General features: G+C 41.7%; 1 protein-coding gene across 1 annotated transcript in view; it reads right to left on the reverse strand.

Annotated features, from left to right (window-relative positions):
• Window positions 1-318: 318 nt before the first annotated feature.
• The window catches only part of ube3d (ubiquitin protein ligase E3D), a 358,068-nt gene continuing 345,808 nt past the window's right edge, over window positions 319-12,578 (reverse strand). Inside the window, exon 11 of the transcript XR_009514423.1 lies at window positions 319-2,183. The gene's annotated coding sequence lies outside the window, so the exon portion shown is untranslated. The remainder of the gene's footprint in view (window positions 2,184-12,578) is intronic.

The raw sequence follows: 12,578 nt of genomic DNA on the forward strand, positions 1-12,578 counted from the left end.
AACTTGCTTGCAGCAGCATCAAAGGTAGATAGGTCTGCACAACACACAGAATATAAATTTTACAGGATAGGTGGTGGACCCGACACTTGCTTAGTCAACTTTGACCCAGAGAAGACTATTAATAGAATATCACAGATCTATATAATTAATCTACTCTCCAAAAGGAAATTTCGGGAGGAAATCTGCAGTTGGATTCAAGCTCCTGTACAGACCCCAGTATCATAGAGCTCAGTCAATAGCCAGAAAGAGGAAAATTAGACAAAGATGCCTCCTCCACACCCATACCCCAACCCTTTTCCCACCAACCCCAATCCTGCCTGGGTAGAATGCTGTATCTAACACTTGACAGAGTGCATCAGGAAGGATACAAGCATAAAAAGACTAAGGATACCTGGCACTGGAAAATTTGAGTTCAAATGCTCGGTACTTGGACAACATCGCCATCTTCTGCTTGAACACACTGTCATTCTGAAGATCTGCGATGGGCATCAGTGACCATAGTCAATCACAGCCAATGTAAGGCTATGTTCTCTGGCAAATGGTTCAACTTGTTCTTTATTTCCTTTGTTGCCAGGTCTGATTACCCAAACGTGCTGCGGATATAGTTTGGAGGAGCTGCAGTGAATATCCAAAGTGAAGTTGAAACTAGAGCCATGGGAGCAGCGTTCTCTTGCACTTGTGGAGAGAAATATGGTCATCAGCTGTGAAGTGTTGCCGCAAACACACTCAGTGGCCACTTTGTGAGGTACACCTATTCGTTAATACAAATACTAGTTGTATGACAGCAACTCAATTTACAAAAGCATGGAGACATGGTCCAGAGATTCAGTTGTTGTTCAGAACAAACATTAGAATGTGGAAGAAATCTGATCCAAGTGACTTTGACCATGGAATGAATGTTGGTGCCAGATGGGGTGGTTTAAAGATCTCAGAAACTGCTGATCTCCTGGGACAACCGCGCTGCTTCAAAGAGCATTGTCTGAGGTCATTCTTACCCTTGGCCATTAAGATCTATAATAATTCAACCTTTTGCTAGGGAAGTGATGGACCCCCCCCCCCCCCATTAGCCTGTTTGTGGTAACTTATATTTTACTCTTCTTATTTCTCTTCTGATATTTATATATGTGCACTTGTAATGCTACTGTGACACTGTAATTTCCTTTGGGATCAATAAAGTATCTATCTATCTATTGATTTTCACGCAGCACAGTCTCTAGAGTTTACAGAGAAGGAAAAATAAAAACACCTAGTAGGCAGTAGTTCAGAGGAGAATGGCCAGACTGGTTCAAGCTGACATGAAGATGACAGTAACTCAAATAAACACACATTACTGAGTGGTGTGCAGAAGAGCATCCCTGAACGTATAATATGTCAAACCTTGAAGTGGATGGACTACAGCAGCAGAAGATCACAAACGTATACACACTGGCCACTTTATTAGGTACTGGTGTACCTAATCAGGGGATTGGCCCATACCCCAGGCTCCTGCACCACAACAGTCTTCCAAAGGGGCAGCTGAAAATCAGAAACAAAAACGGAAAATACAAGGAACTACCAGGCAGCTTCTGGGAAAGACAAAAAGAGTCAACATTTCAAGTCAAAGACCTCTCACATGAACCAGAAAATTTAGATTTCTTCATATTTTGGTTTCAATCAATTAAGCAGAAAAAATATGTTTATAAAATCTCTCCAGCCTTCCCAAAAGTGCTTCAGGCTGAGTGGCTGCAGGGTTTGGCACACTCCAGCCAAGTACATGTTTGAATACTTAAGGTTCACTGGAACTTTACAAATTTTCTTGGAGTCTGATTAATGGTTTGCAAGGTAGTAGATTTCACATGGCTCTACATAAAGTGGTGTCACTTGAAACCTTTCTAAACATGTTATTTGTTATATGATGATTAATGAATGCTAGGCTTACTGTGAATGCTACCACTGACATTCAAAATAAGTAGGGCTCCATGGCATTGAATTTTGCCAATGATTCCAATTATTTCGCCAATTAACTAACAGCACATCCTGAATGTTGTCCATAGGTCGTGAAGCATGAAGGTCTAGAACACAGAGGCTCATTTTTCAGTTGGTGTCCCACAGAGTTTCAACAACAGGCCCGAATTCTGATGTGCTGGGATTTTCCATGACATTGGGGAATTGCCACTGGGATCTTGTGCAAGACAGGAAGTGATCTGTGGAGAAAGAAAAGGAGAGAGAAATTCTAATGCAGCAATTTGACCCATTAACAGTTCCTTTTGTCCTCAGACATTGTTTGGTCTGTGGAGTCCCTGAAGCAGATAGTTTGTTGACTGTGTACTGCAGTATGATAGCTAAAGTTTAAATTGGTTCTGGAGTGGAGGCAACACAGATGGAAAACATTCCCATTTATCTCACAGACTTAATGCATCCCAGTAGGAAGCCAATTTGTATTAAGTGCAGTGTTACAGTGACAAAGACTGAGCCAAGTATTGATTGAGATCAGTCTGTACTGGGATAGATTCTGGCCATGGCTGATGTCATCAATGGCAGGATAATGTCTGAGGAATTCTTTAAAGAGTGCACTGACAGCTCCTCTATCCTTGACAAATCCTCTTCTGTTCTCGGCATTTGAGCTATAGGTGATCTTAACAGCACTGCACTTATAAGTATTTATAATTCTTAGTGAACGGCTGGACCTCTCGTGCTTTTCTTCAACCACATCTGCTCCTCAGGTTATGGGTTTTCTGTAGATTCAGGGGCTTGTGCAGCAATTTCTTTTCTCCCAAGGCATGATAGAGACTCCAATGAGCTGGATCTCCTGGTCATTCTCCACAAATAATTCCCGTTGTTTTCTGGTAGTGAAGCCGACACTATTCATGGAAGGTCAGCCACCATGGACAATCTGCCTCTCCTGAACTCATTAGCTGAGGATTGTTGGAATGGCTGTGAGGCAACTTTTCAGTAGCTTTTTTTCTGGGAGGCCTTGAAATGCACCACTGAGTTTCTTGTGGTTATGCTTTTTCTTTCTTTCATTGTCTCTCTCAGACAGTGCTATAAGCCAGCAAATGCCACTGCTTAGAATTGTGGTGCTATGCTTTACTCTCTGATGATACAGGGTGTTGATTAAGACAAAAACATACTCCAAGCATGTTGTCAGGAGGAAAACTCTGTTGAAGCTAGCTCATGCCTCAGCAATCATGCCTTATTGTGTCCTTGCAAACCCCAGCAGTTAAGTCACCCAGTAGGATTAGTTTGTCCCCACCTAGCACACAGTTTTTCCAAGGGCAGAGCAAAAGCATCAATGGTAATCTCCAATGTTGTGTCATATGCACCGACGTGATTTGGTTCATGTTAGAGTGAGCATTAGAATCACACTTCTCAACCCTTCATGTGGCCCACGGTTGCAGTACTAGGCCACTGTCACATCTCAGAACACTCAGTCTGAACTAATATGTACAGTTCTACAGTAATCCTGGAAATTACTGTTGGCCACATTATTGCATCGGCCTCACATAAACGTTTTACAACAAATGATGCTTCCTGCTGCTTTAACGAAAGAATTTTTCTGCTTAAAAGCAAACCAATGAATTAAATATCTCCATCAAAGTAAAAGAAAGAAATTTAATACAAGCCTTTTAGCAAAATAACATGCCAAACAGTAATCCATCATCAGCCATCGTTTACTCATGCCTGTATCTTCAGTGAAGGGGAGGATTAGTGCTGGGAAAGAAGGCAAGATTGAATAACCTGATGGTGTGTTAGAAGTTTTCAGACAAGACGTGGCAAACCACAAACTTCTAACAACAATGGATCAGTATCAAACAATCCCACTAATTTACTATTGCACGCAACACTCTGATGCACATACCAGGGACAAGACTTCACTATTCAGCTAAATATATCAAAGCACTTAGCTTATAATGGAAACCTTAAATAGCACAGAAATCACACGTTTCAGAACAGAAGAGTAACTAATATATTCATAGCTAATTATTTCAACTTCCCACAAAGTTAAGAGCAGAAATTCTAATGTTAGGTTAAATGACTCTTTCATCACCCATTACATTTACCACCTTGCACAATTCATCAATGGAATTTTATTATTGCTCAGTTACAATGCAGGGACGTGGTTGTTGGGTCATTGGGAGTTGAGAAGTCTTCCTGTCTTCTGTTGCAATTTTTTTTGAAAGAGGAGCATAAAAATTGAGAAAATAGTACAAATCTAATCTAAAACAAAACTTCTAGTACTTAGTGCCCAAGATAACAGGCTGATGGTGGACAGCATCCAATGAAAATTCAATCCACGAAATAAACCTGTTTTATCTTTAGGATCTAAGGCTTTAATAAAAATAAGTTAATGATATGGTTTCAAGCCCCAGCCCAAACAACATTATAATTTTAAGAAGAATGGATGAATTGTTCTTCCACCCTTGGTTTAATATAAAACAACATTTGAAAAGTGTTCAGAATCCACCGTGAGAAAAATTAATAATGATATCAGATGTCTGGCCTCAGAGTGCACCTAAAACATTGTGACTATCCTTATTTAAATATTGGCTGTCCTGTTGTAAACCCAAAGGAATTAAAAGACTATTATGTACAAGCCATAAAGTAGCCAGCTGCCTCTATTATATGTATGCTTTCGTAAACAGCAATTAATTGTGATTCCAATTAAAAATAAGATGCACATGACCTTTGCTGAAATCTCAAACTACAGACAGATGCTTTGTCCTTTTTAACTCTGGTAGTGCCATTTCTCTTTTTATTAAAGATCATTAATGTGATTAAAGGCAAACGAAATAAAGTCTTCTTTAAAGACTGTGGAAAAGTGTTGCGAATAATGAGCACTTTGTGGGGTCTGGTCCTCTTTATGCTGGAGCCTTGTAGCAGCAGCTGCTTTTCCTAATCTCTGTGTCTGAGCTCTCAGGCCAAAATTGAGTTTTCACACCACTTACAGGCCTCCATGACATTACAAAATTTGCTTAGCCATAACTGCAAATTCACAACTCTGACCTTTGGTACAATGAGTCTAGCATGCTCCAAACACACCTAGGATGAGTTAATGTGCAAACTACCTTTCATGTAGCCTGGGGCTACTTCATGAACTCTCCTTTATATTATTAGCAGTCCCAATTTCCTATCTGTCACGGTTTGTCTTAACCTTGAAACCTTGTCCAGCTTTTGATAACACGACCTGACATGATTACAAAGCAGAAAACCCTACAGGCCAATTACTTTAGAACTTGAACTTCTGCCTCGCTTAACCTTACTTGCCTCCATTGAAAAAATGCAGAACATCAGTAGGGTTTGGTTTAAATTTATAAATAATTACTTAACAAGAGTAAAAGGTAAATTAAGTATTACATAATGGAATTACATATTTATCATATAAATCCTTCCACTGAGTGGACAGATAAAAGGATTAAACTAATCTCTTTGTAAATAACTTTTATAGGGCTTGATGCATTCTTCCCTGCTGTAGTTTTCTGTATTAAATGAAAATAATCTCATGGGAGTAACAAACTGACAAGTTTCCATAAAGAATTTTCAAACTGACTTTCTGATTCAGATAAGCTATTTTTAGTATTCACACCTTCCCATATTTTGAATAATTGATAATTAAATTTCATAAAAAGGTCAGGCACAGGCAAATGGAGTTAATTACACAGAGCTGATAAAGTCTGAGTTAATCCCCTCAGTCATAATGCTACCAAGATATACACCATGTATGGAGTTATATTCTGTACAGGAATCTGAACTGCAGATAAAACGGAGAATAGTGCATACGCTCAGCAAGTCAGTCAGCACCTGTGCTGAGGGGGATAAGAGATATTGTTTATGGCCAATAGTCCTTTATGCTGACCTGTTTGAGTGGAAGAGGAAGTCTGCATGTGGAGAGGATCGGGGAGTAGTTTGGTGGGGGGGGGTCATGGGGGAGAAGAATTTGGCTGTGGAGGATCAGGGAATTCTTCAAGGGTAGGCAAGTGCTGTGTGACAATTCAATGGGTGGATTGAGGAAAGAGTTGGAGATGGCTGGACCTGATCAAAGATCTGTTGGAGTTGGGGGAATGGGCTGAAAGAACTGTTGGCTGAATGAATGTGGAAGGAATTTGATGGTTCACAAATATATCTGTGGAGATAATGAGCAATTGATAAAGAATGTTGAACTCTCAGTAGCTGCTGAGTTAGAATGAGTCCTTTACCCAGAGCTGAAGCAAAGCTTAATCCTCTGGTAAGAACTGCACCAGTCCTTAAGGCTCCTGGACATGATTAATGCCAATTATGCTTTGTAGCAAAGTTCTCTCTTGATCAAGTATGAGAATTAGTAACATCGAGGGAATACTCAAGTTCTTTACAAATGGTAGCAATTCCTAGACCCCCTCCTTCATTTGGTGTACCTCATTACTTGTAATTGTTCCTCCATCTCTGTGGTGCATTCATGAACAGTAAGTTGCACTACAATGTCCCAGTAACACAGAGCTGGTGGGTTGTGTTGGACAGAGTAGGGAACAATTCAAGAAGGCATTGAGTTTGTCTTCTGAACATTGGGCAGGAAGAAATAGGAGCACCAATCAACTAGTGGGAGGACACCACTGTAAGGTAATGACTCCACACAGCTGCTGCACCAGCCTAGACTCTCCGAGTTCTCCATCCCACCTGCCTCTTCATTTGGCCTGTAGGACAAATAAAATAGGTCCTCAAAAAATAAAACATCAGCTGTAACTTCCTTTTCTCTTACGTTTCCCTAATCTCTGTCTTTCCCACATCACTAGGGTTTCTAACATTTTCTCATCAAGCTACAGTCCTTTCCAACCAGAAGCCTGAGACATCATCCTCTGACTGAGCAGGGAACACAGCAAAATGAGTGGAAGTTTTAGCTGCCCAGACATTGAAGTCAATAGGCAGGGAAGCTAAGCACCATGCAGTTTAATGATTCTGTATTGTTGGATCGTTAGATTTTGTTACTTTCTGATACAGATTTCACATTTACTCTTCTAATTTTCCCACTCACAACCAAATTTGATGTTATGGAGATTCTTTGGGTGGTTTTCTATGGTTTCTCTGGTGATTCCAATCCAGATCAGTGCCCTTCGTAGTTTCATATGATGGACTACTGGTACACAAATCTCTAGGTAGACAGGTTTCACAGTTTCCTTCCGGTAGGATCATAAAGAAATCTTTGGCACATTGACCACCATCAATCAGGGCAATGAGTACAGGATGTGGTAAAAGACATTGGTGAGGTCTAATTTGGAGTACTGTGTGTCGTTCTGGACACAGACCTACAAGAAAGATATCAATAGGTTTGAAGGGGCGCACAGAAAATTTACAGCGATGATGTTGGGATGTGAGGACCAGAGTTATAAGGAAATGTTGAAGAGCTTAGGATTTTATTCTCTGGAGTGCAGGAAAATGAGGGGTGATCTTATAGGGAAATACAAAATAATGCGGGATTTGGAGGCTTTTCTCCACTTCGGTTGGGAGAGAATAGATCTAGAAGTCATATTGGTTTAGGGTAAAAGGAGAAATACTAAAGGGAATCTGACAGGAAACTTTTTCACTTAGAGAGAGGTGGAACAAACTGCCAATAGAAGTGGCAGATGTGTGGTGCAAGTTCAGTTGTAACATTTAAAATAAAATTGAATAGGTACATGGATGAGACAAATTTGGAAGCTTATGGTCTGGCTTCAGGCAGATGCAACCAGGTGAAAGATCAAGTTAACATGGCATGGCTGAACCGAAGACCTGTTTCTAAAAGAAATCTGGATTGTTTGAACAACACACACAAAGTGCTGGAGGAACACAGCAGGTCAGGCAGCACATATGGAAGTGAATGAACAGCCAACGTCTCAGGTCAAGACTCTTCATCTCAACTGGAAAGAAGGGCAAGATGCCATATGAAGGTGGGGGGAGGGAAAGGAGCACAAGCTATAAGGTGATAGGTGGGTGGCAAATAGGGAATGAAGTGAGATGCTTGGGAGGAAATCAGTGGAAAAGTTAAAGAGCTGAACAAGAAATCTGATAGAGTAGGAGAGTGGACCATGGGAGAAAGGGAAGGAGAAGGGGCGTTGGCGGGATGTGATAAGCAGGCGAGAAGAAGAGGTAAGAGGGAAACCAAAGTGGGACTGTTTTCTCCTTAATTGGCTTTTTGTTAACACATAGACTAGTACAGATGTGTAAGAATTTCTTCCTGTAGCAAGGCAACAGGTGACCTTAAAGAATGTCCTTGTCCTCTGCTTTCATTCTAGCAAATTCTTAAGATGTAGCCATAAACTTTTTTTTGGGCTATATTTGTTTTAATAGGTACCACTGTGTGCCAAGAAGAATGCTGGGAGGTTATAGAGACCTCTCCTGTCTTCTGGATATTAGCTTTGTTGAGCTTTTAAAATGACTTCACAATATTAAGAATATTGATGAAGGCGTTCTTGCTATAGACTGTATTCTGTTTTGCTAATTGCTGTTATTTTTGTTACCTTTACTTTATAATGGGATACTGTTCTCTTTGTTAAATACTCCATCAATCAGAAAATGCTTCTCAAATTTTGTTGCCAAAAGGTATTTGTCTCCAATTTACAGGTGCTTCCTGGTAACATCTGATCCATGAACTTAACCTATAGGGCCACAAGGGATCCAACCCCAGGGTAGATTGGTGCAGAGACGGCTGAAGCATCACCTCAACACGTTTCTCCATCTGTCTTCACACAGTGCTGTGCCTCACCTCTGACAAGCTCCTTGCTGGAGTTCAGGAGTGGAGAATTGACCAAGCTGACTTATCTGCAATATGGAACCAAGCTCATCCTGATCTTGTTTTCTGAAGCTTGATGCTTCTGTGTGCATACAGTCATTCACTGAAGTATTAGGGAGGACCTTTTACTGAACTTCTCCATTTCAAATATACAGCACCCCCTTGGGCAATTAAGGTCCATGACGAGACCTTGTACAGCAATGCTGTGCCCATATCTCAATGAAATGACGAAATACACCATTCATCCAAGAAAGAATCTCAAGCCTCGCATAAAGCTCATAGTCTACCAGCTGCAGTGATGCCTGCCCTCGTGTATGCTTGAAAGACAAATACTACTTACAGCTGATACCACAAAGCACTACAGAGAAATCACTAATTCTCTCGCCACAGTGGTCTTTTCAGTAGGACTGGTTCTTTAAATCTACTTGCAGAATAAATTAACCAACACCTGTACCAGCACGTCCAACACTGAGACTCAAATTCAATTCAGTTGATTTGTTTGCTGCCTGACACCAGGCACCCCCCCCCCCCACCGCCCCCCACCCGAGTCAGATGAACTATTCCAAACTCTATCATGGCTAGGAAATACCAAATGGACAGAGGAAAATATTCAAAAATGTTCTCAAAGCTTCATTGAAAAAGTGTGACACCCTCACAGACCTGTGGAAGTTCTGACCTGTGACTGCTCAAAGAAGGAATACTTAGGACTATTGAAAAATCTTAAGTTTATTAATCAGGGGCACACAGGAGTCTGCATAAACAATGAAAAGACTACATAATCTCCCAAGTCACCCACCTACCCACCCCATCAAATACTTCGAGCCCCTCCTGTCACAGAATCCACGGGTCCCACATTCACCTCCTCAGCACCTCACAACCTAAAAGTAGAATGATGGCTGATAGAGATCAGATACTGAGATCATGACAAACAAGAGAAAATCTGCAGATGCTGGAAATCCAAGCAAAACACACAAAACGCTTCACTTCCACTTCCTTCAAACAAAAAGTGTAAACATGGGTACTCACGAGTCCCAACTATGCCTGCCTTTTCGTTGGTGTGTGGAACAGACTATGTTGCAAACCTACACTGGTGTCACCCCCCCAACTTTTCCTAAGCTACATCGACGACTGCATTGGTGCTGCTTCCTGCATCCATGTGGAGCTCGTTGACTTCATCAACTTTGCTTCCAACTTCCACCCTTCCCTCAAGTTTACATGGTCCATTTCTGGTATCTCCCACTGCCCCCCTTTCTCAATCTCTCTGTCTCTATCTCTGGAGACAGGTTATCTACTGATGACTATTATAAACTCACTGACCCTCACAGCTGCATGAACTATACCTCTTCCCACCCTGTTACTTGTAAAAACCCATCCCCTTCTCTCAATTCCTCCACCTCTACCGCATCTGCTCTCAGGATGAGGTTTTCATTCCAAAATGAAAGAGATGGTCTCCTCCTTCAGAGAAAGGGGCTTCCCTTCCTCCACCATCAACACTGCCCTCAACTGTATTTCCTCCATTTCATGCACGTATGCCCTCACCACAGTCTCCCACCACCCCACCAAAGATAGGATTCCTCTTGTCCTCACCTACAAGTCTCCGCATCCAGCACACAATGCTCCATAATCTCCGCCACCTCCAATGGGATCCCACCACCAAGCACATCTTTCCCTCCCCCCTGACACTTTCCGCAGGGATCACTCCCTACTCGACCTCCTTGTCCATTCATCCCTCCCCACTGATCTTCCTTCTGGCACTTATCCTTGCAAGCAGAACAAGTGCTACACTTGCCTCTACACCTCCTCCCTCACTACCATTCAAGGCCCCAAACAGTCCTTCCGGGTGAGGCTACACTTCACCTGTTAGACCTTTGGGGTCATCAACTGTATCCAGTGCTCCTGCTGTGGCATCGTGTATATCAATGAAACCCAACGTAGATCGAGAGACTGCTTCACCGAGCACCTACACTCTGTCCACCAGAAAAAGTGGGATCTTCCAGTGGCCACCCATTTTAATTCCACTTCTCATTCCCTTTCCAATATGTTCATCCATGGCCTCCTCTACTGTTGCAATGAGGCCACACTCAGGTTGAAGGAACAACACCTTGTATTCCATCTGGGCAGCCTCCAAGCTGATGGCATGAACACCAATTTCTCAAACTTCTGGTAATGACCTCTCTGTCCCCGCCTTCACCATTCTGTTACCTGTCCCGTGAGTTTCTCATAAGCATGATGTAACTGTCTTGTGATACTGGTATGATGTAATTGTCTTCTGATAGTGGGGTGATGTGATGTCACCTGATGGCATGTCCCGCTGGTATAAAAGGGGAGACAATAATTTGTTGCGTAGTTGTTTTGTTGGGAGTCACAGTCAGTGGTTACATAATCGTAGAAGGAGAGAGAGAGTGAAGAATTATCAACTTCATGTGAACCCAAAGAATTGGGTAGAAATCAATGGCGTTCAGTGTGTATCGAAGTGATTGACGTGAAGTGTGGCACGCACTTTTGGTTAACCCGTGTAAGGTCTCAGGTGTTGTGTGGTGACCACCTCCAGCAAAAGGTCAGTTACTTTGAGAAATCTTATTCTTCAGGAGCTTCGGAAAAGGCATTCCTCAGCTAGGATCTGCGTCAGCAATTTTGTCTTTCTTCACGGCTCGGTTCATCGCTGGTTCGGGAAGTCCCTCCTCTCACTTATTACATAAATCACTTGGATTTCTTAAACTACCACTTTAAAACTGTGCTTGAATAAGAACTGTTGAGAATTATCTCTAAGTTTGATTGTTTGATAACTATAGACACATAACACTGTTAACTTCTGTTTAAGTTAGTCATTTGTTTACTTTTCGATGTTTTTGAGTAAAGGTTAATAAATTTCGTTGCTTATTTATAAAAAGCCAAGTCAATTTCATATCTATCACTACGTAACAATTCCCCATCCTCTTTTCCCTCTCTCAGTTTATCTCCTTGCCTGCCCATCACCTCCCTTTGGTGCTCCTCCCCCTTTCTTTCTTCCATGGCCTTCTGTCCTCACCTACACTCCCCTTTCCCCAGCCCTGTATTTCTTTCATCAATCAACTTCCCAGCTATTTCCCTCATCCCTCCCTGCTTTCACCTATCACCTTGTATTTCTTCCTCCCCTCCCCCCACGCTCTAACTCCAACACCTCATCTTTTTTTCTCCAGTTGTGATGTCGACTATAGTCTTTTCCATAGATGCTGCCTGCCCTGATGAGTTCCTTCCCTTTTTACTATATTTTTGTCTTTACTGAATCTAATTTGATATTTATTAGCCCAATGCAAAATTGAGCTATATTTTTGGCAACTAATTGCTGCATCTTTCAATATTATTTCTTTCCCGGTTTTTAGCAATTTTTGTATACCTAAATTCAGAAGGATGCAGATGAGAACCCAACAGAGTCTTAAATGATGTGTGAAACACAGGGCCCATGATACCGACAAGGAATTATGCCTCCGGAACGCAGTGATACCACAGTCATTAGCATTGTTATAATCTCCTCAGACGGCTATCTTTTTATCACCACAAAGCAAGTTTATAAGGTGGGCTATACCACCATATTTAAGATATACCTCCAGGAAGTTACTGCACATATTTCCAAGTGTGACTGGTACAGCTATGTAAGCAATTCACTTCCCATATAAATTCTAACACATGGCATCCTTTACGGCCATGATGAGGCCAAACTCAGCTTATATTCCATCTGGGTAGCTTTAACTGGATGGCACGAACATTGATTTCTACAAGTTGAAATAAATTCTCCTTCCCTATTCTTTTTACATTCCCAATTCTGGTTAAATTCTCACCCCATCACCTCCCTTTCTTCCATGGTGTACCGTCCTCTCCTATC

This window comes from Hypanus sabinus, chromosome 10, assembly GCF_030144855.1.
Source record: "Hypanus sabinus isolate sHypSab1 chromosome 10, sHypSab1.hap1, whole genome shotgun sequence".
NCBI lineage: Eukaryota > Metazoa > Chordata > Chondrichthyes > Myliobatiformes > Dasyatidae > Hypanus > Hypanus sabinus.